Below are 25951 nucleotides of genomic sequence, written 5' to 3' on the forward strand. Positions count from 1 at the left end.
GGCATTAGAGATGGTGTCTTTTTTGTAACATCATTCTACTCAACATTCACACTTTGATCTATATTTAGATCCTATCATTCCTTTTCCTTTACCTCTATAGTTTCTAGTGTACATTTGATATGCTTTTTTGCTTCTCCCCTACCAATGCAAATTCTTTCTTTTGTATCTCATCCACTTTCACCAATATTAGATTACTGCAAAAAATTGTTGCATTGGTAGATTCTTGTAATATTTTCTTCGATTCATTCTTAGTCAAAGGATTTACATTCTATGATGTAGCATTAGGAACATCCTTGATTCTCGCTAAGTCCTATTGACTCTCTTGGTCACCATGTAGGGAGCTGGAACTTGGAACTTGTACATCTGGTTTCTCTTGTCCAACTATGGTTTCCTTTGATTTTCCTTTTATTCCCTCCATAATACCTTCCTTGACTAGGTTCTCTTTTTGTTTCTCGCCTTTCTCTTCCTTATCATTTTTAGGTGCATGCTCCTCTTCTTCTCCTTTCTTCTCTATAGCCTCTATGGATAGCCCATAAATGACTTTCCAAGGCAATGTGATCTAGGTTGCCATCTCCTCCTCTTGCTTCTTGAAGATATGAAATACTCAGTACTTGGGAGAAAATATCCCCTTATGTTTTTCCATGGCTTTAGCCATCATCTTCTTATCCAAAGAAGGCATAAATTGGGCTAATGTAGCCTCTCTTAATTGTCTCCTAGTGGTTAAACTAAATTGCCACTTTTTGTCAACTCAGTCATATAAACTCTTTGGTAATGAGGTGGAAATATCTAATGGAGTAGTCTTAAAGGTTACCATCATATCAAATATAACCTCTTATACCTTATTTCTATTAGCACTCCATAGCTTATCAAAATCAACATGTGTGAAACTTGACAAATCTGCATTGGTCTTAACATTTTTGCACAAGTTATCAATTGTAGAAGAGGGATTGTGGCTTACCACTTTGAATTGACTCAAGTCATTAGACTTAGTCTTCTCCTCACCTAAATCTTCCCAAGGTGTATGCTTCCTCTTTAGCTTCTTTGTAGGCTGGCTCAGCTCTATAGTGACACTTCCTCTTTTACCTTTTGGATTTGTAGCTTCTTTAGCCTATGTAGTGGCTGCCCTAGTGATTGACCTAGTTAAAGGTACAAATAGCTTTTGTTGTAACCACTTTATAGGCTTCTTTGGTTTCTCCACTTTTCATTTCTTTTCTTTCCTCTTCTTTTAAGTTTCCTTAGGTGCTTCCTTGACACCTTCAACATCATCATCTTTATCTTCTCCTAGGCCTTGTGTAAGTTCTAGTGGTGCTTGGCCTTCTATTTCTTCTTCTACTTCTTCTTCTTCTTCTTCTACTTCCTCACCTCCTTCACCAAACTTATCTTTGAAATTCTTTACTATCTTGTTTTTCTTTCTTATTACTAAGGTAGTTTGTCAATTTATTATTATTCTTGATTTAGCCTCATCATAGTTTTCAAAGATTGTAGCATCCTTGTCAATTTCCTCAAATAGTAGAGTTGTGATTGTTGCTTAGGCATTGTGCACATTAATGTCATATGGAAAGGGTTTTAATAATCTAACCCTAGGTATTGCTGCTTGCACATATGTTCATCATTGTAATGTTGTTCCACTAAAGATACAGGTATCCTCAATCTTTGCTTCATCAATTTCTTGAAATCTTAAAAAAAGCTAAGCATTACTGACTCAAAGTTGTCTCCAAGTTTCTCAATGAGATCTTCTATTTGCTATATAATTGACCTATTTTTCTTTGAAACTATTTTACCAAAAGTGGGGAATGTGTTTAGCACATAGAATAATATGCAAAGAATCAAAGAACCAAACTTACAAGATGCACTTTTGGCATTCTTGATGGCTTCCATATTTGCTAATAATTGTTGAAGTTGCAACTCATTTAGGTCATAAGAATGGTCTCCTTTACAATTTTATAACCTAAATCAACTACCATATAGGAAACACTATTCAATCGGCCTAACTGAAATAATTTGTGAACTATATCTCTGACTATAGATGCTAGCAAGGGATCTGAAATTGTGTCAATTGGCATCCCTCACTTGTTCCATAAGGTATGTGTGTTATTCTCAATGACTTCCTTCACATCACTCTACATGCTCTTTAGTCTATCTAGGGTAGGATACACTATTACTCTATGCACAATCATTTTTCAAATTATGATTGGTCTATTCTCTAACCAAATTTGATTGTCAAGAATTTGGCTCAAAATGATTTTGATCCATTTAGTTTAAAAGACTTGAGGAAAGTATAGGGCATGAATTAAAACTTTTCACTCCAAAACCTTATACTCCTCCTTCAACACTCCATTCTAACATAACTTACTATAGATGTCTCTAATTTCCATGTCTCCAACCTCTCTAGCCTTACAAGTATTGTTAGAATTCTTTAGAATAATTGAGAGGGGGGGTGAATTAGTGATTCAAGGTCCAAATGCCCTATTAATACCTTTTTACTACTTTTAATGAATCCATACACTTTTCATCCATCCAAACTTAAATCAATCATATAAGCAAGTTACAGTTAATCAATATGCAAAGATAAAACATCCAAGATCAACACATGACACAATGATTTATGTGGAAACCCAATTTGGGAAAAACCACCAGTAACATGCTACTTGATTCTCACTCTTCTGAAGTGATGCCCTGTCAAAAGGTTGCCCTGTTGAAGGCTTACAACACACTATTAAATGTGACCCTATTAGAGGATTTCACCAAACTGTTAGGAATGGGCCTAGTTAAAGGTCTTTAGAACATTCACTTGGAATGTCACCCTGTTAAAGGATTTATCTTATGGCTATTAAACCAACCTAAGTCCATAGGATTTAAACTTACTATTACAATTGCTAGGAAGTAACGATAATGGTCTTTTGATCTGATATACCTTACAACATACTTTGCAGATTTCAGATCACACTTTCAGTTCAATCCTTATGCTTGGCTTCAACCACTCCAGCTTTGACTAATTGTCTTCCTCTCAAGCTTCGTCTCCTTGAGTCTTCTTATTCATTCTGCCAATGCAATCATCCTTGTGGTCATCTATCCAAACAGAGTTCCTATGCTTTCTTCTCCTTAGCACTTTCTTCAGTACTTCATGCTTTTATGCTTGACCACCTCTCTCTCTCTCTCTCTCTCTCTTTTATTAACTTATGTCTTCTTAAATAGAAATTTGATTTTCCTTTACCGCTCAATTCTCCCTCTCCAATTTCAGGGTTTCAAAATGGATTAGGTAGGATACAATGTATCTACCCCATATCTTGTTCTCTTCTAGAAACTTCACCAATTGTATCCTAAAAATGTTCTACATGGTGTTCTGTGCCACTAGCTCATCATTCTTATCTTCCTTTTAATTCACAAATTTCTAGATAATAACCTTGTCGGCTTAGATCCAGCGAATCTTCAATTTTCAAAATAATGTAGCAGCTCGGCATTATTGAGTTATTGGTGCTCGAAACCTATACCTGTTTGGCACTTGAAGTTTACTCGGCATCTAAAGTTTACTCAGCATCTGAAGTGTACTCAGCATCTGATGTTTACTAAGCATCTGAAGTGTACTCGGCATCTAAAGTTTACTTGGCATCTGAAGTTTACTCAGCATCTAAAGTGTACTCGGCATCAACTAGGAATTTGCTCAGCTCTTACTAGCTTGCTCGACTCCTTCTCTTTAATGAAATTAGTTTGAGCTTTACAAAAGACTTAGCTAAAACTTTAAATCTTTGATATGTTTCAGTGTGCCCATTCTTTGTATCTTATAGTATGTCATCAAATACAACTTTTCATGAATGGCTTAGCTGATCCTTGTACTTCATTACAACATCATAACTTCAACCTTTTTCTAGGTGTTCTAGTTACATCTTATTGATTGCCTCCTCCTTGACAATCAACTAATTGATAGTATTTGGATCACTAAAGCAATTGTCATTTCTGCAAGTAGCAAGTTTGACATCAATGAAAAAACAATGATTGAGGACATTCTTTATTAGTTCCATATATTATTCTAACAACTTTTCTTATGATCATTTCAACCATTTCCAACAATCTCCCTCTTTGGCATTGATGGCAAACCAAACTGATCAATTAATCAACTTAGTTACCACCAAGATTGTATATGTTGTCTTGCTGTATTTTTACTACTAATCTCATATATCTCCCTCTTTCATATATATCTCCCTCTTTCTTTGTATTGATTAGATTTCTGCATATTTCTCGCTCTTTGACATAAATGCCAAAGATGTAGCATCTTTATTATGCAAAATATAAGCTTTGGCTTCTTGTTGATTTTGTCCCTCTATCACCATGCTTGTGACTAATTTGGAGTTTTTGCTCCTGCTGTCATCCTTTGCATCAACCTGTTAATATTTCAATGACTTATTCCTGCTGATGCAGGGCAGCTTCCTTGTTGCCTTAAACTGCTTGAGTTAGGGGTATTACCCCCAACTTGCCTCTATGATATTCATAGGCATCCTTGGGCAATGGTTTGGTGAAGATATCTGCAGTTTGTTGCTTTGTGTGAATGTATTCCAACTTTACTTGTTTCTCTTTTACCAATTCTCTGACATAATGATACTTGATTGCAATATGCTTGATTTTTGCATGCATTACTAGATTTTTGGATATGTTTATAGCACTTGTATTATCACAATACAATATCATAGGTTTTGTTACTTCTTCTTTCATTCCATTCAATAGATGTGTGAGCCATACAATGTTTGTGCAATTGACTGCAGCTGCCACATATTCTGATTCTGCAGTGGACTGGGATGTACATGTTCATTTCTTGCTAGTCCAGGTGACCAGCCTTTTGCCTAGAAATAATGCACCTCCACTTGTTCTTTTTCTATCATCAATGTTTCCTCCCCGGTCTGCATCTGTATATGCATTGAGCTAAAATTTTCCATTCTTTTTGTAGTATAGACCAAAGTTATCAGTTCCTTTAAGATATCTCATTATTCTTTTTACTGCTATGAGATGATTTTCTTTACGATTAGCAGAGAACCTAGCCATTATTCCAAATGCTAATGCTATGTCTGGTCTACTATGTACAACATATTGTAGTTTTCCAATCATGGATCTGTACATTGTTTGATTGACTTCAGCTGACTCATCATTTTTGGACAACTTATTTCCTATTGCCATTGGTGTGATGACTGGTTTGGATTCCTCCAATCCAAACATTTTAAGAATTTTTTTGATGTATTTTGATTGTGTAACAAATATTCCATCTTTGAGTTGGTGTACTTGCAATCCAACAAAAAATTTGATTTCTCCAAACATAGACATCTCAAATTCATGTTTCATTTTGTCAGCAAAGGCTTTGCAAAGTACTTCCTTACCACCAAACACTATGTCATCCAAAAAGATTTTAGATACAATAATGTCTTTACCTTCTTTTGCTTTGATGTACATGTTGTTGTTATCATCAGTTCTTTCAAATCCAATTTGCACTAGATACTTGTGAAGTCTCTCATACCATGCTCTAGGTGCTTGTTTCAAACCATAGAGTGCTTTATGTAGCTTACACACCATATCCCTGTTGTTTTCATCAACAAATCCTTCTAGTTGTTCAGTGTAGACTTCTTCTTCTAGTATACCATTTAAGAAGGAAAATTTTACATCCATCTGATAGACTTTAAAATCTTTGTAGGTGGCATATGCAAGTAAAGTTCTTACTCCTTCCATTCTAGAAACAGGGGCAAATGTTTCCCCATAGTCTATTCCTTCTTCTTGAGCATAACCCTTACATACTAGTCTAGCTTTGTTTCTGGTAATCTCACCATTCTCATCTAGTTTGTTTCTGAATACCCATTTGGTGCCAATCACATTCTTGTTAGTTGGTCTGGGAACCAAACTCCATGTTTTGTTTTTCCTTATTTGATCAATTTCTTCTTCCATAGCTTTATACTAGTCATCATCTTGTAATGCACCATATACTGTCTTGGATTCATATTTTCTGATCAGACATGATTCATGTCTTAGTCTGTTCTTTGCCATTGGTCTTGCATCTTTGTCACCAATTATTTGTTCAGCAGGGTGATGTCTTCTTACATATTTGGATAACCTTGGCTCTGTCCTTGTTTCCATGTTTGATCTTTCAAATTTAGGATCACTATGCACTTTTTTGTCGAGTTGTTCTTCATTATGTGTACTATCTTTAGAATCAGATTGTGCATTTTCTTCATTCTGCAACTTGGCTTCTGAATGCAACTCGGCATTCACTGGTTGTGACTCGACTGAAACTGATACTTGTTGTTGATTTTCAATTTGATTGACATCATCCTCATCAATAGCCATTCCTTCATAATAATACACAAAGGTTCTGTACTCTTCCATTTTCTTTGGTTCTTCAACTTAAACTTCTATGTGCTCATCAAAATTTACATTTCCACTTTCCACAATTTTGTTAGTGTTAATATTCAAACACTTATATGCCTTACTTCTAGTGGAGTAACCAAGAAATATACCTTCATCACTTTTTGCATAAAATTTTCCATTTCTAACATCTTTAAGGATAAAGTATTTGCAACCAAATACTTTGAAATGTTTTACATTGGGTGAGTAACCATACCGTAATTCAAAAGGTATTGTATTTGTACCTTTCTTGACTTGTACTCGGTTCAGTGTATGAACAGCTACACTTACCACTTCTCTCCAGTATTTTAGAGCAACAATCTTTTCCATCATTAGTGTTCTGGCATAGTCAATCACAGATCTGTTTCTTCTTTCAGCAATTCCATTCTATGGGGGAGTTCTAGGAGCTAACATTTGTCTTTTAATTCCTTTATCATTATAGAATATCTCGAATTCATTCGATGTAAATTCACCACCTCTATCTGATCTTAGGCATTTCAAGCTTTTTCTAGTTTCCTTTTCAACTCTAGCCACATACCACTTAAACATTTGAAAAGCATCATATTTTTGTTTTAAGAACATAACAGTCATCATCCTGGAATAGTCGTCAACAATTAGCATTATTTATTTATCTCCTCTATAGCTTTGTATTTCCATTGGACTACATAAGTTAGTGAGAACTAACTCAAGTATCTCTTTAGATGTATAGTTTTTGCTTTTGAAACTTGACATTGTCATCTTTCCTAGCTGACATTGTTTGCACATGATATTATCATGTTTCTTCAATTTTTGTAAACCTCTGACTTTCTTCACTTTACTGATGTTGACTAGATTGTCAAAGTTGACATGACATAATCTTCTATGCCATAACCATTCATCATCAAATTTTGCAAATAAACAAGAAACATCATCCATATCAAGGTAAACCAAATTACTCTTTGTTTGATCTCCTTTTCCTATCAGTTTACCATTAGTATCATAGATTTTTGCAGTTTTGTTTCCAAATTCCACTTTGCAACCTATATTGCCTAATTGTGAGACACTCAGTAAATTGTAGTTTAATCGTTCAACATAGTATGCATTGTCACATGAGATTTGTTCTGTGAGCTTAATGGAACCTTTTCCTTTGATTTGACATGGAGCATTATTACCAAATCTAACACTATTTCCATCATACTGAGTAAAGTTAAAAAACTTACTTTTGTCTCCTGTCATGTGATGTGAGCATCCACTGTCTATGATCCATCTATCATTCTTGTTTATACATGTTACTAGTGCTATGGTATGTTTTTCATCAGATTGGTCCTTCATGGCTACATAAACAAATTCATCATCATTGTCATCAGAATTTTCTTCAACAATATAACACTTCTTACCTTTTTCTTTGTAATCTCTCTTGTCATCATCTCTTCTGTTCTTGTATTTGTTGCCTTCCTTGGAATCCTTTTTCTGTGGACACCTTGTAGCAATATGACCTACTTCATTGCAATTGAAACAAATGATAGGCATCTTACCTTTGAATTTTCCTTTTCCCCTATGAAATCTTCTAGCGAGCAATGCTTCCAATTGTTCCACATCTTCCTCATCAGTGCTACTGTCACTGGATACATACTTCATTTTTCTTCCTTTCTTTGATTTCATGTGTTCAGCATCTTTCAGTGATAACTTGGCCTTAAAAGCAGATTCAACATTTTTAGGTCTGTAGTTGTCAAAGTTAGATAACTCAAATGTAGTGAGTCTACCTATTATACCTTCAAAACTAAGATTATTTCTTGGTATACATCTTAGCTCTTGTATTGCTGATACTCTAATAGCATAGATAGGGAGCAAGGTTCTTAAGAACTTACTATTAACAGTATCTTCATCCAGTTGACTGCTCAAGCATCTTATTGCACTTACCACTTCCTTTATTCTTGCACCATACTGAGCAACATTCTCATTTTCTTCCATTTTCATGTCATCAAACTTTCCTCTGAGACTTTCTCTTTTTTCTCTTTGTACATTTTGATCTCCTCCATAGATGTCTGATAGGGCTTTCCATATTTTGAATGCAGTGTCACATCCTTTAATATCATCAAATTCAGCATAGCTGAGTGTAGAGGCAATTTTCAGCATTGTCTAATTGTGTTCTTACTTGCTTTTCATGTCTTCTATAGTAGGAGCACCTGTTGGATCTACATGTTCAGTGACAATTGAATTTTGGGCATAATCTCCTATGGATCCATGATGTAGGTTCATCAAACTTTGCCATGCAACAAAGTTGTCTTTGTTGAGCTTGTGAATTTCTCTCTTTGGCATTTTGATCTTTTCTTCTTGTAGTTCCTTTAAATTCAATCAACAGTCAGGCTCTGATACCAATTGCTAGAATTCTTTAGAATAATTGAGAGGGGGGGGGGGGTGAATCAATTATTCAATGTCCAAATGCCCTATTAATACCTTTTTACTACTTTTAATGAATCCATACACTTTTCATCCATCCAAACTTAAATCAATCATATAAGCAAGTTACAATAAATCAATATGCAAAGATCAAACATCCAAGATCAACAAATGACACAATGATTTACATGGAAACCCAATTTGGGAAAAACCACCAGTAACATGCTACTTGATTCTCACTCTTCAAAAGTGATGCCCTGTTAAAAGCTTTCCCTATTAAAGGCTTACAACACACTATTAAATGTGACCCTATTTGAGGATTTCACCAAACTATTAGGAATGGGCCTGGTTAAAGGTCTTTAGAACATTCACTTGGAATGTCACCTTGTTAAAGGATTTATCTTATCGCTATTAAACCAACCTAATTCCATAGGATTTAAACTACTATTACAATTGCTAGAAAGTAATGATAATGGTCTTTTGATCTGATATAACTTACAACATACTTTGCAGATTTCATATCACACTTTCGGTTCAATCCTTATGCTTGGCTTCAATCACTCCAGCTCTAACTATTTGTCTTCTTACTCATTCTGCCAATGCAATCATCCTTGTGGTCATCTATCCAAATAGAGTTCCTGTGCTTTCTTCTCCTTAGCACCTTCTTCAGTACTTCATGCTTTTATGCTTGACCACCTCTCTCTCTCTCTCTCTCTCTCTTTTTCATTAACTTATGTCTTCTTAAATAGAAATCTGATTTTCCTTTGCCGCTCAATTCTCCCTCTCCAATTTTAGGGTTTCAAAATGAATTAGGTAGGATACAATGTATCTACCCCATATCTTGTTCTCTTCTAGAAACTTTTCCAGTTGTATCCTAAAAACATTCTACATGGTGTTCTATGCCACCAGCTCATCATTCTTATCTTCCTTTTAATTTAAAAATTTCTATATAACAACCTTGTCAGCTTAGATCTGGAAAATCTTTGATTTCAAAAATAATGCAGCAGCTTGGCATTATTGAGTTACTGGTGCTCAACACCTATACCTGCTTGACACTTGAAGCTTACTCAGCATCTAAAGTTTTCTTGGCATCTGAAGTGTACTCGGCATCTAAAGTTTACTCGGCATCTGAAGTTTACTCGGCATCTGAAGTGTACTCGGCATTAACTAGGAATTTACTCGGCTCTTACTAGCTTGCTCGGCTCCTTCTCTCTAATGAACTTAGTTTGAGCTTTACAAAAGACTTAGCTAAAACCTTAAATCTTTGATATGTTTCAGTGCACCCATTCATTGTATCTTATAGTATGTCATCAAATACACTTTTTCATCAATGGCTTAGCTTATCCTTGTACTTCATTACAACATCATAACTTAAACCTTTCTCTAGGTGTTCTAGTTACATCTTATTGATTGCCTCCTCCTTGAAAATCAACTAATTGATAGTATTTGGATCACTAAAGCAATTGTCATTCTTGCAAGTAGCAAGTTTGACGTCAATGACAAAACAATGATTGAGGACATTCTTTACCAGTTCCATATATTATTCTAACAACTTTTCTTATGATCATATCAATCATTTCCAAAAAGTATAACAACAACACACATCCTGAGCCATTAAAATCTTTGGTGGTATCATGAATAACACACCAGATGGATATCCCTTGTACATAGTCTTAGGAGTTGCATGAAATGGGGGTTATCTCTCATCATTTCAAATTAACTAAACATTGAGAACTTCATTTCCCTCTTTCCTAACTATTGCAGAAGAGCTAGCTACCATATTTAACTCACTAGGGTTTATGAAAAATGAAACAACATAACTCAACACAAGATAAATACCTTATGAATTTGATGAATGATGTCAAGTAGCAGTTGAATCTAGCTCACAAACACTTGAATCTCCTTTTACAATTTTCCTTAGTTCTCTTCATGCTCTTCAAACTTAGGTAAATGCTAATGAGTCCAAATTTATCTATATAACCCTTCAAATTTGACATTTATTGCTCAGTGCCTACACAACTATAAACTTGGCTATCATAAGATTTTCAACATGCTCGGTTAACATAGTGTGCCCAAATCATACTAGCATATCTCCATTACTTAGCAACAACTATAATTCCTTTCATGTTGGCCAACAACTGTAATACTTTCCATGCTCACCAGTAACATAGAACAAAAAAAATAAAATATAATAACTCTTGCTTCTAACCACTTCATTGCATCTTAATTCATGCATATATAATCTTTTCACATCTTAGATGTTTGGAATTGATGCATAATATTACATTTCAAATATCAGTTCCACATATACCTTTTATTCTCTAGTTAGGGTTGATGTGATTAGTTGATCCTTTGGATGAAGTGACCTCATCTACATTTGATGTGCTATAATCTTCCTTCTTTTTCCATGTCTTTTTCATCTGTATCTTCACCTTTTTCATCTGCATCTTCACCTTTGGATAACTAAAGAATACAATCTCATTCAACCATCTATTATCGTAGCTACCTCTGAAATGTGTTCTAATAACTTTTTTAGGAATGTAGCCATACTCTTAGCAATAATGACATTTGTATCTTGTGTTATATTCCCAATCATAAGAATTTCCATTATGATTTACCTTCGACTGTGTGTTTCATGTCCACTTGGATTTGGATCTACATTCATATTCCTTGTGTCCATACTTCTGACAGTTCTAATAATAACCTTCAAATCTCTAAGTTTTGGTGGTCTTGGTCCTACATTCATGTGCCTGATGTCCTTACTTCTTGTAGTTGTGACAATGTCCCTTGAATTTCTACTTAGGGTTTTGATTTTCATTGTTACTCTTGCAAACATTTGTTGTGTGACCTAATTTTCCATAGTGATGATAGGTGGGCTTGATTTTCTTTCCCTTATTATTCCTTTCTTCACCACATTTAGAGGTTTCCCCTTTTTCAGTTGTGGAATAGCCTAAGCTAGTAGTGTCATTGTTTGATCTTGGTGATTCCATCAGTTTCTCAAAGTACTCAATGTCTTCATTATGCTTGTTGAGCTTTTCCTTCTTAGTCTTCAATTTATTTTGTAGTAGGGTATTCTCTATTTCCAATCTTGTAATATCAATTTCTTTCCTATTCAGTTCTTGATTTGCAATCATCAACTTATTCATCAGATCTGCAATTAATGAATCAAACTCTTTTGAGTTTCTACCTACAAATAATCTAGTAGTATCTATCCCTTCATATTGTGTGTCATTTTGTTTCATAGTTATTTTCTCCTTCTCTTTAATGACTACCATAGTTCATATCTTGCTTCCTTGAGTTGATGCAAGTAATTTTGTATTTCAATTTTCTAGTTCTCGATAATCTTTCCCAATTGCTAGATTTCCATCTTTGAGGACTTACCTCCAAAGCTGTCAAACTTTCCTTGAAGAGAACAAAGCTCTAATGCAAATTGTTGTAAATAACAAAGGGATAGTAAATTCTAATGAGAAGAGTGGGGGGGGGAAGGTCTTGAAGCTACAACGAAAACTTTTGACTCTAAAACATATTAACATCATACATCTAATAACTTAACATTGGAATGAAAATAATTTGACATGCATCACATCCATAACACATCACACAATAAATTTGGTTACCTAGAAACCCTCTAAGCAGAAGGAAAAATTGCGGTGGGGATGACTCCCACAAATCTTCACTACTATAGTTGTAAAGTGTGGCCTATTATGGCTATAAAGTGTTGATCATAAGTTATGATCTACTCTATGAGGGATCTACCCTATTTAAGGCTTACAAGACTATTAGGTATCACCTTTCCTAAAGGATTTCAAACTCACAATTAAGTAAGCACTTGGTTAAGATATTTACAATAGCCTATTAGGATGACTTTGTTAAGAGATTTACTCTTTATCACCTATTAGAATAATTTAGCACCTGATCCTTTGGTTAGCACTTAGCTAATTAATGTCAAATCTTATTTTTTTTGGTTGTCTTCTGATCCTTTTGATTAGATCTATCCTTTCTAAAGCTCTCACTATTTCTCTTTGTTTCTTCTAGAATGATTCTAGATTGCATAACTTTTTCATAGCCATTATAGCCATGATGAATAATGCTCTTAGATCTCTTAGCATTCATCTTCTAATGCACATATAAACTCTTTAGGGTTTACCACCTTAAATATGCATTGGTGGAGATGAGCTAGGTCAAAATCAATGGTTGTGGTTGATCCTTATTGCCACCTTAAACTTCCCTAAATTTTATTGATTACATGCATTGTATAGAGATTTATAACAAGAATCCATACTTATCTCTTATAATTGTAAATTCATGATAATGTCAGCCAAAAATGATTTATATAGGATATTCTCCCTTAACAAACAACTATGCCAAAAAATATTGACTTAGTATCCAAAGGCTCTGATGCTCGACTTTCACTATGATCTAAATTTTGCAACTTAGCTTTTATTTAGAACTCAACACTTACTATTACTCGGCACCTGAGTTACTAAACTTATATAGATTGCTTAGCACTTGAGTCACTTGGCGCATACCATTTGCTCAAGAAGTAGTAGTGCTCAACATAGACTAGTCATATCACTCGGAATGTATTATCTGGAAATTTATGTTCAACATGCTTTGATCATATAGATCACATAGATTTGTTGGCCGACTCTGATCACTCAACTTGCACTGCTCTTTTCTAAATAATGACTAAGTATTTTGTCACTGCCTTGTCAAAACCAAAATAAGATCAACAATAGTTATGGATGTTCCTTACTCTTAGATGTGTTGTTTATTTCCCTTTCTAGTTGTGATGATTTTATTGTAGTGAGACATGTAACTATGAGCTTATTATCTAGTTTGATTGCATAGATGGTGAATTCAGATATGACAGATCAAATGAGTGTAATTATGCACTTTCAATTTTTGGATTTGATTGCATATAATATTTTATCATCAATTTTTTGGATCATACTATATGACCAATCATTAGGATGCTAGAAAGAAAAGAATACAAGATAGTAGATTGCAGAAATACAAGACCTTAAAAGGAAGGAAGGTGAAGGAGTGGAGGAGGAGAGAGAAGGTTGACAAGACCCAAACTCAATTATCAATGAGAATAACAAAGAACATACACTCAAGACAATGGAGTGAAGTTAAACAAATGTTTGTGTGTGTGTGTGTGTGCGCGCGCGTGTGTGTACGTGCATTCATGTGTGTGTGCATACATGTGTGCATGTGTGTGCATGTGTGTGTGTGTGCGTGTGCATGTGCGTGCGTGCATGCGTGCGTGCGTGCATGTGCATGTGCATGTGCGTGTGCGTGTGCGTGTGCGTGTGCGTGTGCGTGTGCGTGTGCGTGTGTGTGTGCGTGTGCGTGTGCGTGTGCGTGTGCGTGTGCGTGTGCGTGTGCGTGTGCGTGTGCGTGTGCGTGTGCGTGTGCGTGTGCGTGTGCGTGTGCGTGTGCGTGTGTGTGTGTGTGTGTGTGTGTGTGTGTGTGTGTGTGTGTGTGTGTGTGTGTGTGTGTGTGTGTGTGTGTGTGAACATACTATACACAATCAAATCCATAAATATAATGTGCATAAGCATGGATTGTGGAAATCTAATAGATCTCATTCAGTGAAAATTATTTTGAATTTGATTTTATTAACATTCAAATTTCCTAATTTGCATATTAATGTGAATATACTTGATCATGTTATACTAATGATATTCATCTTATGTATAATCTACATATTTGTAAATGTGTATATTTTGGTTGGCCCTTGTGATGCAAGTGTAGGTACTAGGAACCTAGGACACATCTCCCTTGGCGGAAATATTTGTTGTTGAAGGAGATGTTCATCACACCCACAATTCAACTTTTTCATGTGTCATTCCATTTTTTATGTTTAACCTTTATCATTTCTTTTGGAACATTTCTTGTTTCCTTTTTCACCTTTCTTATTCCCAAGCAAAAGAAAATAAAATCTAGTTAAAGATAAATTAGATTAAAATATTAAATTATACTAAGGATTGTAAAGGTCAAAAATTAAATTTTGACTAAGGATTATGATGATTATGATTAAATTATATATATGTAGACACACACCAATAGTAATTTAAATAAAATTTTAATGAGGACATTAATAACAATATCAAATTTTATGATAAATACTTAGCTTGAAATCAACAATAAAACTATAATAATGTGATAACATTAACATTAATAAGGCTATGGCCTAATACCATTTAAATAACATTGTTTCTATTATTTTATTAATGATGAATATAAAGCCATATTTAACTAATGGGGTTAATATTAGAGAAGATATCATTTTTTAAATATGACAATAGTATATATATGTTGAGTGGAACAAGGATCTTGTATAAATAGTAATAATATGGAAAAAAATCATTATCATCACTTTGAAAATGATTCTCTATCATGGTTATAAACATAACCTTCTTAATAATGATAATATCTCTATAAGGTATTTATAAGACTATTAAATCAGTCCATGTCTCATTTGTCTTAACCATAGGAAGGATCTTTCTAGTTAACTCCTCTCATTCTAGCATGGTATTTTATGTACTACACATAGATAGAAGTTTTCAATGGGTATTAAAAGCCATGGAGAGTCTAAAGTCCAATGTCAAAGTGGTGCTCAATAAATGTGTAGGATGTCACATCATCTATTTAGACATAATTTATGAGGGATTGGGAATGTTAACATGATAAGTGTTGTAAAGGAAATTAATTGATGATGGGCACCAAGAAAGTGGAAACATCTCCTAGGCATTTCAAAGATTGCTTGTTACCACTATTTTAGTAGGAATTTTGAATCTGGAGGTTGATTGCTCCCCCTCCTTGAACATCATATGGTAGGGGGATGACCATGGGATACATTGTGAAGAAGGATGTAAGGATATTGTAGGGGAATGCCCACTTTTGGTTTTGTAACGATAAGTATTCATAAACTTAGAGAGTTAGGTTCTAGAAATGAACAAATCATGGCTTATAAAAAATTTATGCTATAGTGAGGCAGGGAGGTTCTTTTAGTTTGAGAATTAATATTGTAATCCTTATATCAAAATTAAAATTGGATAGTAATGAATATTGTGAGATTTAATAGGTGAGAGCGAGGGGAGTAGATGTACAAGCTTTAGAGAAAGGTGATTTCTATAAATATTGTTAACATAAGAATATATTTACTTGAGTATCATTGTTAAGAGGCATTTCAAGTCAAAATATTTGGAACTTGGGGATGTAATATTAAGACATATGGATTCATTTTTTCCTTTAGTATAGAATAAATCAGCCATATCTAGATAGGATGTATGATTCTGCACATTGGATAATTTTAATAAATGTATAGGATGAGGAAAATTCTATATAAAAGTGATGAGATCAATTTGGTTAAATTTATTAAATATTATAAGTTATAATATTGAATGACTATTAAAACAAAGCTACTATTAAAATATAGATTCAGATCAAATTATAATTTCTATCGAGTCTTACCTACTCTAGAGGAATTAAAAGTTCTCCTTAAGGGACAAGAGCCTAGGATCTATGATATCCCCATTTTGAAATATAATTTAAATAACTATTATATATAAAGTAATACTAAATAATAATATTATATTATAATCATATAATATTTTATAATCATATAATATTTATAAATATTATATTATATTATATTATAATAGTAATATAAATACGAATGAAATAATAATCTAATAATTAAAGATATATTTTACATAGCAATACTATCTTAATAAATTATTATAATATAATTATTAATATAATATATCATATGATATTAATTAATATAACTGAATTTATTAATATAAATATATAATTAATATAATTATATATTATTATTAATAATAAAATATAATTAATGAAAATACATGTCCCTATGATTATATATATATATATATATATATATATATATATATATATATATATATATATATATATATATATATATATATATATATATATATATAGTTTCAAATATTGAAGGGGGATCATATAGAATACTATCAAACATATACAAATAAGAAAGCAAAATCAATAAATGTCTAGAATGGGACATTACAAGTGGTATCAGAGCCTCTCTCCTGCCAGCCTCTGGAAAGCAGTTAATTCAAAATCACTAGAAGAATCAAAGACCACTAGAAAAAAGAAGAAGGAAGCAATGAACTTGCAGAGGTTTTGGAAGTCCTACCATAAATATGGGGAGAGCCAGTCAGGGAGTAAGAGTTAGAGAACAAAGGAGAATTGTGATTTTATTTCAATAGGAAAAAAAAAAAAATCTCTATAAAACCATCACATTTGACAAAATTCATTTGTTCATTGATTACATGGAGAGCTTCAATCCTCGACAACACTAGAATTAGAAACACATATCACGCAGAATAATGAATTGTACATGGTAAAAATCCAAGGGAACGATCAAGAAAACAAGGCGCCACAATAGAAAGATATGGTGACTACATCTCCTATGAATGGATGCCTAATCATAATCAATAAAGAAATAGTCAGAATCATGCAATTATTTATATACACCTTCCATATATCACTCCCAACAATAGGGGAAAAAAGGTTGCGCACAATAACAAACTTGCAGTGGCAAGAAGGAATCAGATCAGATTTTAAATGGTACCATAATTGCAGCGATAACAAGAAATCAAATTTTATGTTTCATTTCATGAGTTATTCTCTTAAAATCCTTGATAGGCATACCATACCGTTGAATTTAGAATGTAAAGTATCCATCCTTGCTGACATATATTGGTAAAATTCGTGTTAATACTTGTATTATCATTCCCAAATATAAGTAAGCAAACATCAGTGGCAGCAATGATTAAAAGACACTCATAATAATTTAAGAATGCTAATCAATTTGTCAACTCCAGTCTAAGGAAGACTAATCGATATTTCATTTAGCACCATTTGCCACTATCTTGCCTCATTGGAAACTTGTAATCATACCAATAGACTAATGTAAGATTAAGCAATGAGATATTTGGATATAGATAGAGGCAGAAGTAGCGTTATATGAGAAAGGATTCCAGCTCACAATAAATTGAGAGCTATAGGAGGAACTGAAAAATAAACTTGTCATAACAACCACCTTATATCAGGAAGGAAAAGAGATAAATTTAGTTTGAGAAATCTACAGTCATTATTGGTAGATAATCTACAGTAATTATTGGCAGATAGGCACCATAAGCACAAACAAGATCGTTATCTAGAGTTTTCCATTAAGATGTTCATATTGCATACCTTGATTTCAGAGAATATATATAGCACAAAAAAAAAAATTGGACACGGCAACAGTTTTGATGAAGCATGTATGTGTCTGGAACATAAAGCTAGAGGAATAGGAAAACTAAATGCATATGAGCACTTGAAGGAAGTGAAAAGTTGCGCGCTAATGGAAATAAAACCATCAAATCATTATTTGACTGAGACAATCAGCATTGACATCATATGGTAACCAAATTTGAGTAGAAGAAAACAATAAAGAGACAAATAAATGATACATGTGAAGATAATTAAAACTTTACTTATAAATATGATATTGACGCAACCAATTAAGGCAATAGACTTCCATATGATGGATTAAAAAAAGAGCAATATACAACCAAGTGTAGCATAATGATGTGCCAAAAAGCTATATTCTTTAATCCCTTTTATCATCTTCTACTCCCATAATTTTTCCATCTGGTTCGGTTCTTCGATAGAAAGTATGGGAAAAACCTATTCCATAGTTGACTGGATTCTCACTTTTCCCTCCTCAGTCCTGCACGAGTGTCCCCGCCAACTTCTAAAACTCCATAAAAAGGAAGTGGATGAAAAAAATGTTTCAGGATATTTATATTACCTTTATATCTCATTATGTCAAATGGATACATTAGTGAACATTAAATTTGCCCATAAAGTAATTTAATACTATTCCAATGTGTTTGCTATGGCAAAGAGTTAAGTGATTTATATTTTCAAATCATGCTCATACCTGCTGATGTATTACACTTTCCAAAGGCAATACTCATTCTAGTAGAGATGGAAATCTCCAATGCATTTTTGGAGATATGGATTTTGTGAGAAATATTTTTTTAAAAAAAATAATTAAATTCACAACTCACAACCCTAAACCTAAAATTTCACAACTCTTAAATTTTACTCGGCACAAACTATTACCGAGTGTCAAAAATTGCTCAGCACTTTAATAAACCAAGTGGTAGGAGAGTGCGAGTGAACTTGGCAAATGAAGAGCAACTCGATAAACACTATATACTGAGTGAGGTCGGTAGATGAATTCCGAGTGAACTCGATAGCCAATGTAGGGTGCGATTACCCAGTGAACTCGATAGGCAATGTGATTACCAAGTGAACTTGGTAGCCACTGGAGAGTGTAACTCGACAAATGAAGATATTGAGTGAACTCAGTAGAGACAACATAGATAAGATCTTTTAACAAAACTTCACCGAGTGATCATTTATAATGTGAACAACTTTCACCATTAAAACCATAAATCTAGAACTTGAAGCTTCTAAATAAAACTTTTCAAATGCAATGAATAGAAGGAGACAAATGGATTCAAGTATGCTTGCTTGATTTCTATTCAATTTGGATTAAATCATTACAAAAATCTAGGAGCATTCAACTTCAACAAGAAAACCCTAAAATAACCCTAAAACTTCAAACTGAAAAAATTTCAAACTTTAAACTTCAAACTTATAGCTCTAATGGCTGCATACTATAATGTTTGGAGCAATCACTGCTTCAATAGGTCAAATAAAAAGAACAAAATATGAACTTACAAGATGACACAAAGAGGCACATGCTACTGTAGTCACAAAAATAAACTCCTTCTATCTCTGCAACGACAAGATCTGTTGATCACTTCCTTTCACCTTTTCTCTACAACTTCTCTGCTTTGGTCAACTCTCTCTGTCTCTCTGGATCTCTGAATCTCATAATGAATCACAAAACATTCCTTTTTTTCTTTGGAAAAATGTTTTCCCCCTCATTTTTTATTTCAAAATCTCACCTACCAAAATAAATGTTTATGACTGTTGGCAGGTTGCCAGGGATGGTAGGTGGGTGTTTGGCTCCGAGGAGAAACGAAAATCTATAATTAATATTCCAACTCTCCCCCTTTATCCCGAGCCAAACAAACAAGGATCACTACTGATCCACATCAACTACACCAATACACTCTCTTAGGTGTATAAAGCTTCCAATGCTTAATGGCTTTGTGAAAATGTCTGCTAGCAGCTGCTCAGACTTACAAAATTTTATTCTGATATCCCCATTCTCTACCAACTCTCTGATGAAGTGATATCTGATCTCTATATGTTTGCTTCTCCCATGGAGACTAGATTCTTGGACAATGCAATTGATGAGATGTTGTCACAATAAATTGTGCTTCCATCATCTTGCCTTTCATTCAAATCTATCAAGATCCTCCTTAACCAAATAGCTTGACATGCTGCTACATCTGCTGCTATGTATTCAGCCTCTGCTGTAGATTAAGCAACAATAGATTGCTTCTTGGATGCCCATGAAATTGCACCTGATCCCATATGAAACATGTATTCGAAAGTGCTCTTCCTATCATCTATACTTCCATCCCAATCACTATTAGTATAACCTATCAACTTAAATTCATTTGATGCCGTATACAAAATTCCAAATCCCTTAGTACCATTCAAATACCTTAGGATCCTCTTTCCTACTTGCCAATGAGAATCTTTTGGTGTTTCCATAAGTCTGGAAATCAAGCTTACTGCATGCATTAGATCTAGCCGAGTTGCAATAAAATAATTAAACTTCCAACCATGCTCTTGTATAATATTGGATCCACTCTCTTGCTAGAGTCTTCCTTGCTCAACTTCAGACCTACTACTATTGGTGTGGGGGCTACCTTGTTGTTCTGCATTTTAAATCTCTCCAAGATCTACCCTGCATATTTTTCCTGAGAGATGAAGATGCCAGTTCTTGCATTTGTTTTACTTCTATGCCTAGAAAGTATTTCAAGAGACTTAGGTCTATCATTTCAAACTCATTTTTCGTGGTCTCTTTGAACTTACCAATTAGATCCTTGTCATTTCTAGTAAAAATTAAGACATCTACATATAAGACAACAATCAATACATTACCATCTGTTGACTTGATGTAAAGAGTGGGCTCACCATTATTTTTGCTAAAGCCATTGCTCATCAAATATGAGTCAATCCTACTATACCATACCCTTGGAACTTGCTTGATCCCATAAAGAGCTCTCTTCAATCTATATACTTTGTTCTCTTCACCTAAAACTTCATAACTAGGTGGTTACTCCGCATATACTTCTTCTTTCAATACACCATTTAGGAAGGCAAACTTCACATCGATTTGAAATACCTTCCACTTGTGCTAAGCTGCAATTGCTATGACAGCACACACGGTTTCCATTTTTGCAATCGGGGCATATTTCTCATCATAATCTCTGTCATACTACTATTTGTAGCCCTTGACTACTAGCCTTTCCTTATGCCTATCAATCTTTCCTTCAGCATTGCATTTGGTCTTATAGACCCATTTCACTTTAATCACTTGCTTCTTGGGAGGCAAATTTGTTAGGTCCCATGTATCATTTCTTTCTATAGCATCTATTTCCTCATCCATGGCCTTACACCATTTCTTCTCTTTGATTGCTTCTTCAAAATATATTGGATCACTATGAAAAAATAATGCAAAATTAACACTCTCATCATAATCTCCATACCTTTCATCTTGGTATATCTCCCTAAGACTCTTGGTCTTTCTTGGTAATAGGGAGGAGAGTGTGGGATCAGAATCTTCGCTGCTACTGCTTGGCATTGACACTTGGTCATGCCTAGAGGATCTCGGTAATGACTGAGGCTACTTGCCTTTTCTTCTATTTGCTCCTTCTTCTTGTTGTTCATCAGCATTCTCTTCACTCATAATTGGCACTTTACTTGAAGTGCTCAGTATCTCATCAGTTGGACCATACCAAGACTGATTTTCAAGAAATTTCACATCTCTTGAAAGAGTCATCTTGTTGTTCAATGGGTCATACAATCTATATGCCTTTGATTCTAGGATGTACCCTGTGAAAATGCATTTCACAGCTTTGTCATCAAATTTATGCCTTTTCTCTTTAGGCACATGTGCATATGCAATGCAACCAAACACCCTTAGATGTTCAACTATCCATCTTCTTCGTGACCATGCTTCCATTGGAATTCTATCATGGACTTCCTTTGTAGGACACCTATTAATTAGGTAAACTGCTATTGCCACAACCTCTCCCCAAAATTCAGTTGGGAGACCTTTCTCTTTCATCATGCTCCTTGCCATTTCAACAATGGTCTTGTTCTTTCTTTCAGCCACTCCATTTTGCTATGGTATATAGCTGGCTGTGAGCTCTTTCTTTATACAATGTTTCTTGTAAAAATTTGCAAAAGAATTGGAGGAATACTCCCCTCCTCTATCTAATCTTAGGATTTTGATATAGTGTCCACATTCTCTTTCAGCCTGGGCTTTAAATTCTACAAATTTTTCAAATGCTTCAAATTTATTCTTTAAGAAATACACCCATGTCCTACGACTAAAATCATCAATAAATGTCATGAAATAAGTACTCCCCCCAATGGAAGTAACTTGCATAGGACCAACTAGGTCATAATGCACTAAATCTAATGGATATCTAGCCCTCCTAAAATTTCTAGAATTAAAGGGAAGCCTATGTTGCTTACCCAAAATACAAGCCTCACACTTGTCACATGAATTTCCTATACATGAAAAACCTTCTACCTTTTTTTAATTTGACAATAAATTTAAACCAGCATAGCCAAGATTACCATACCTAAGGTGCCATAGCCGTGAGGGGTCTTCAATCACACTCCTTAGAGCTGATTGTGTGGGAGGTGCAGCACCAACTTGAGATGAGAAACATGTCTCTATCTTCAAGGGAAACATTTTGTTCTTTATCATTTGAACTGCTACAAGTAGATTCTTGCTCCCATCCTTTTCATGAATGACACATGTGTCATTCTCCATCACCACTTTGTATCCATTTTGAATGAGCTGACCAATGCTCATCAAATTGTGCATCATACTAGGGGCAAAATACACATTTTGTATTTCCTTCTTCTCACCTTTTTTGGTGTAGACCATAATAGATCCTTTGCCCACAACTGGTAGGGTTCCATTGTTACCCATTTCAATCTCAGATTTGAAACTCTTGTCAATGAATGAAAACAAGGTTTCATTACCACTCATGTGGTTGCTACATCCACTACCGAGGTACCAAACCTTAGCGCTTCCTTCTTCACCAACATTACACATGATGAAGGCAGTGGCATTCTTTCCACTTCCCATGTTAACATTAACCACATTTGCTTGTCCTAACTGATCATTTTTCTTCTTCCAACATTCACTTGCATAATGCCCATATTTATGATAGTAGTAGAATTCTACATTACTCCTATTTGAGTTGTATTTTTTCTTACCTCCTCTTGAGGTATTTTGTGAGCTACTTGCTCCATCTGCTCTTCCTGAGCTTTCTACTATAGTGTTCCTTTGTCCTCCATTACCTTGGCCTCTACCTCTGGAGTTTCTGCCTGAGAGATTTCTTCCTCTCCCCCTTCCTCTTGGATTTGACTAAGCCTTGAATGCTTGCTCTTGGGAAGAAGAAGATGTAGATATGTTGATCCTATGCTCATGCGTTTGAAGTATACCCATTAACTCATCCATTGTCAAAATAGTGCGGTCTTTTGCCTCTTCTATGGTCATGACCAAAATGTCATATTTATGAGGTAAACTCTTCAATATCTTTTCCACTATCCTCTACTCCTAATAGTCTTCTCCATTTGATTTGAGTTGGTTAATCAGATTGGAGGTCCTTGAGCTGAAATCTGCAACTGATTCATTTTCCTTCATCTAAAGGTTCTCAAACTCCCTCCTTATATTTTGTAGCTTTACTGTACAGACTTTATCAGTCCCTTTGAAGTTCATCTCAAGGATGTCCCATGCTTCCTTTACATAATATGTTGCTGCAATTTTGGGAAAAATTGTCTTTGTCATTGCTACTTCAATAAGACTTAATGCCTTAGCATCCTTCCTCCTTGACTCTTTCAAATGAGTCTTTTGTGCATTTGTGAAGGAAGCATACTGAGTTGGGTTTGTCATATCATTGAGCCAATTAACTACAAACTCCCACAAATCATTACCAATTATAATGGTTTTCATTTTCTTTGACCATGTATCATAATTTTGTCCATTGAAGGGCGGTGGCTATTACCATATCTTTCCTACATCTCCTTCCATGATAAATATCTCAAGAAAACAAATGCCCTAACTCACTGTGGATGTGGGGCCTCAAAGCTCTGATACCATGTGAGAAATATTTTTAAAAAATTAAATTAAATTCACAACTCACAACCCTAAACCTAAAATTTCACAACCATTAAATTTTACTCAACACAAACTATTACCGAGTGCCAAAAATTTCTCGATACTTTAATGAACTAAGTGACAGGAGAGTGTTGAGTGAAATCGGCAAATAAAGAGCAACTCGATAAACACTAGATACCAAGTGAGGTCGATAGATGAATTCTGAGTGAACTTGGTAGCCAATGCAGGGTGTGATTACCGAGTGAACTCGGTAGGCAATGCGATTACCGAGTGAACTCGGTAGCCACCAGAGAGTGGAACTCAGTAGATGAAGATATTGAGTGAAGTCGATAGAGACAGCAGAGATAAGATCTTTTAACAAGACTTCACCGAGTGATGATTTATAACGTAAACAACTTTCACCATTAAAACCATAAATCCAAAACTTGAAGCTTCTAAATAAAACTTTTCAAATGCAATGAATAGAAAGAGAAAAATCTATTCAAGTATTCCTACTTGCTTTCTATTCAACTTGGATTAAATCATTACAAAAATTTGGGAGCATTTGACTTCAACCAGAAAACCCTAAAATAACCCTAAAACTTCAAACTGGAAAAACTTCAAATTTTAAACTTCAAACTTACAGCTCTAATGGCTACATACTACAATGCCTGGAGCAATCACTACTTCAACAAGTCAAATGAAAACAACAAACTATGAACTTATAGGATGACACAATGATGCAGGAGCATCTAGAGGTATAAGGGCAATCCTGTGTCACCCAAAAAAAAATTGTACTTAGACTTAGTTTCTGTTTCATGTCTTTTCATTTTTGGATACCCATTTGGGTCAAATAAAGGTTCCAACTCTCATAGTTCCACTATCAGTGTGTTTGAAAATCCCAAAAAAATAGGAGCATACAATTTGGCCATCATTTTGATGACCTAGAAGGTGTGAATTGGCCAGATGAATATAATTGTGATTTAGAGCATTCCAAAAAAAGAATCAGGTTAAAAGGCCCCATGGTTTGAAAGTTAGTGCAGTTTTTGGGGTTTTGGAGACCCCCTAAGAATGCTTCGAATTCAAGTTAAGGGCATTAAATGACCTCGAAAAGGGCTAAAAAATGGAGGACGAGCAAAGCTGGTCCATAAGGCTATAGAGTGCTTCGAGAGCTTTTTGAAAATGTAAACAGTTTGTCATTCAAAGCTACGGTTCAAAAGTTATTCCTCCCAAAAGTTTGGTTACCGTTTCTGGATTCTTCTAGACTCTCACCAACTTCTAATGCAGCTTCCAGAACTTTCTATTTGGTCGATGGATGCTTACTAGCACTTTCTAGAATGTACTCCTAGTCCTTAACCCTCCGGGGTCTATTTAAGGAGATTTCTGGCATTGTAAAAGGTAGTTCGGAGTGGAGTTTGAGAGGAGGTACTAAAAGGAGAAATTATCTCCAGATTTATGGTATTGTAAGCCCTTAGGGTATGTTTTGAAGTTTATTTTCTCTGCACTATTTGTACTAGCTTATTTTCTCTATTAATATAATTTCCCTTTTCTGTTGTTTCCATTCTGTTCTTGGGTTGTGTCCCCATCAAGTGGTATCAGAGCTGGTTTTCCTGAGTGTGTAGATAGAGTGCCGACTGTGAGGCAGTTTGCACCAGGACTGTGTGGTTGTGGGTTTGAGTTAAGAAGATGCCTCTACGAGGAGAGCGTGGCAGAAGGGTGAGAGCTGTTAATCCTCAAGAGGTTTAGAGCCCTCCAAAGGCAGGTACAAGCATTGCAAGAGGAGCTCCGTAGAGGAGCAAATGTTGCTGCAGG

This window comes from Cupressus sempervirens, chromosome 9 (assembly GCF_028749045.1).
Source record: "Cupressus sempervirens isolate cs-2001-9-10 chromosome 9, ASM2874904v1, whole genome shotgun sequence".
NCBI lineage: Eukaryota > Viridiplantae > Streptophyta > Pinopsida > Cupressales > Cupressaceae > Cupressus > Cupressus sempervirens.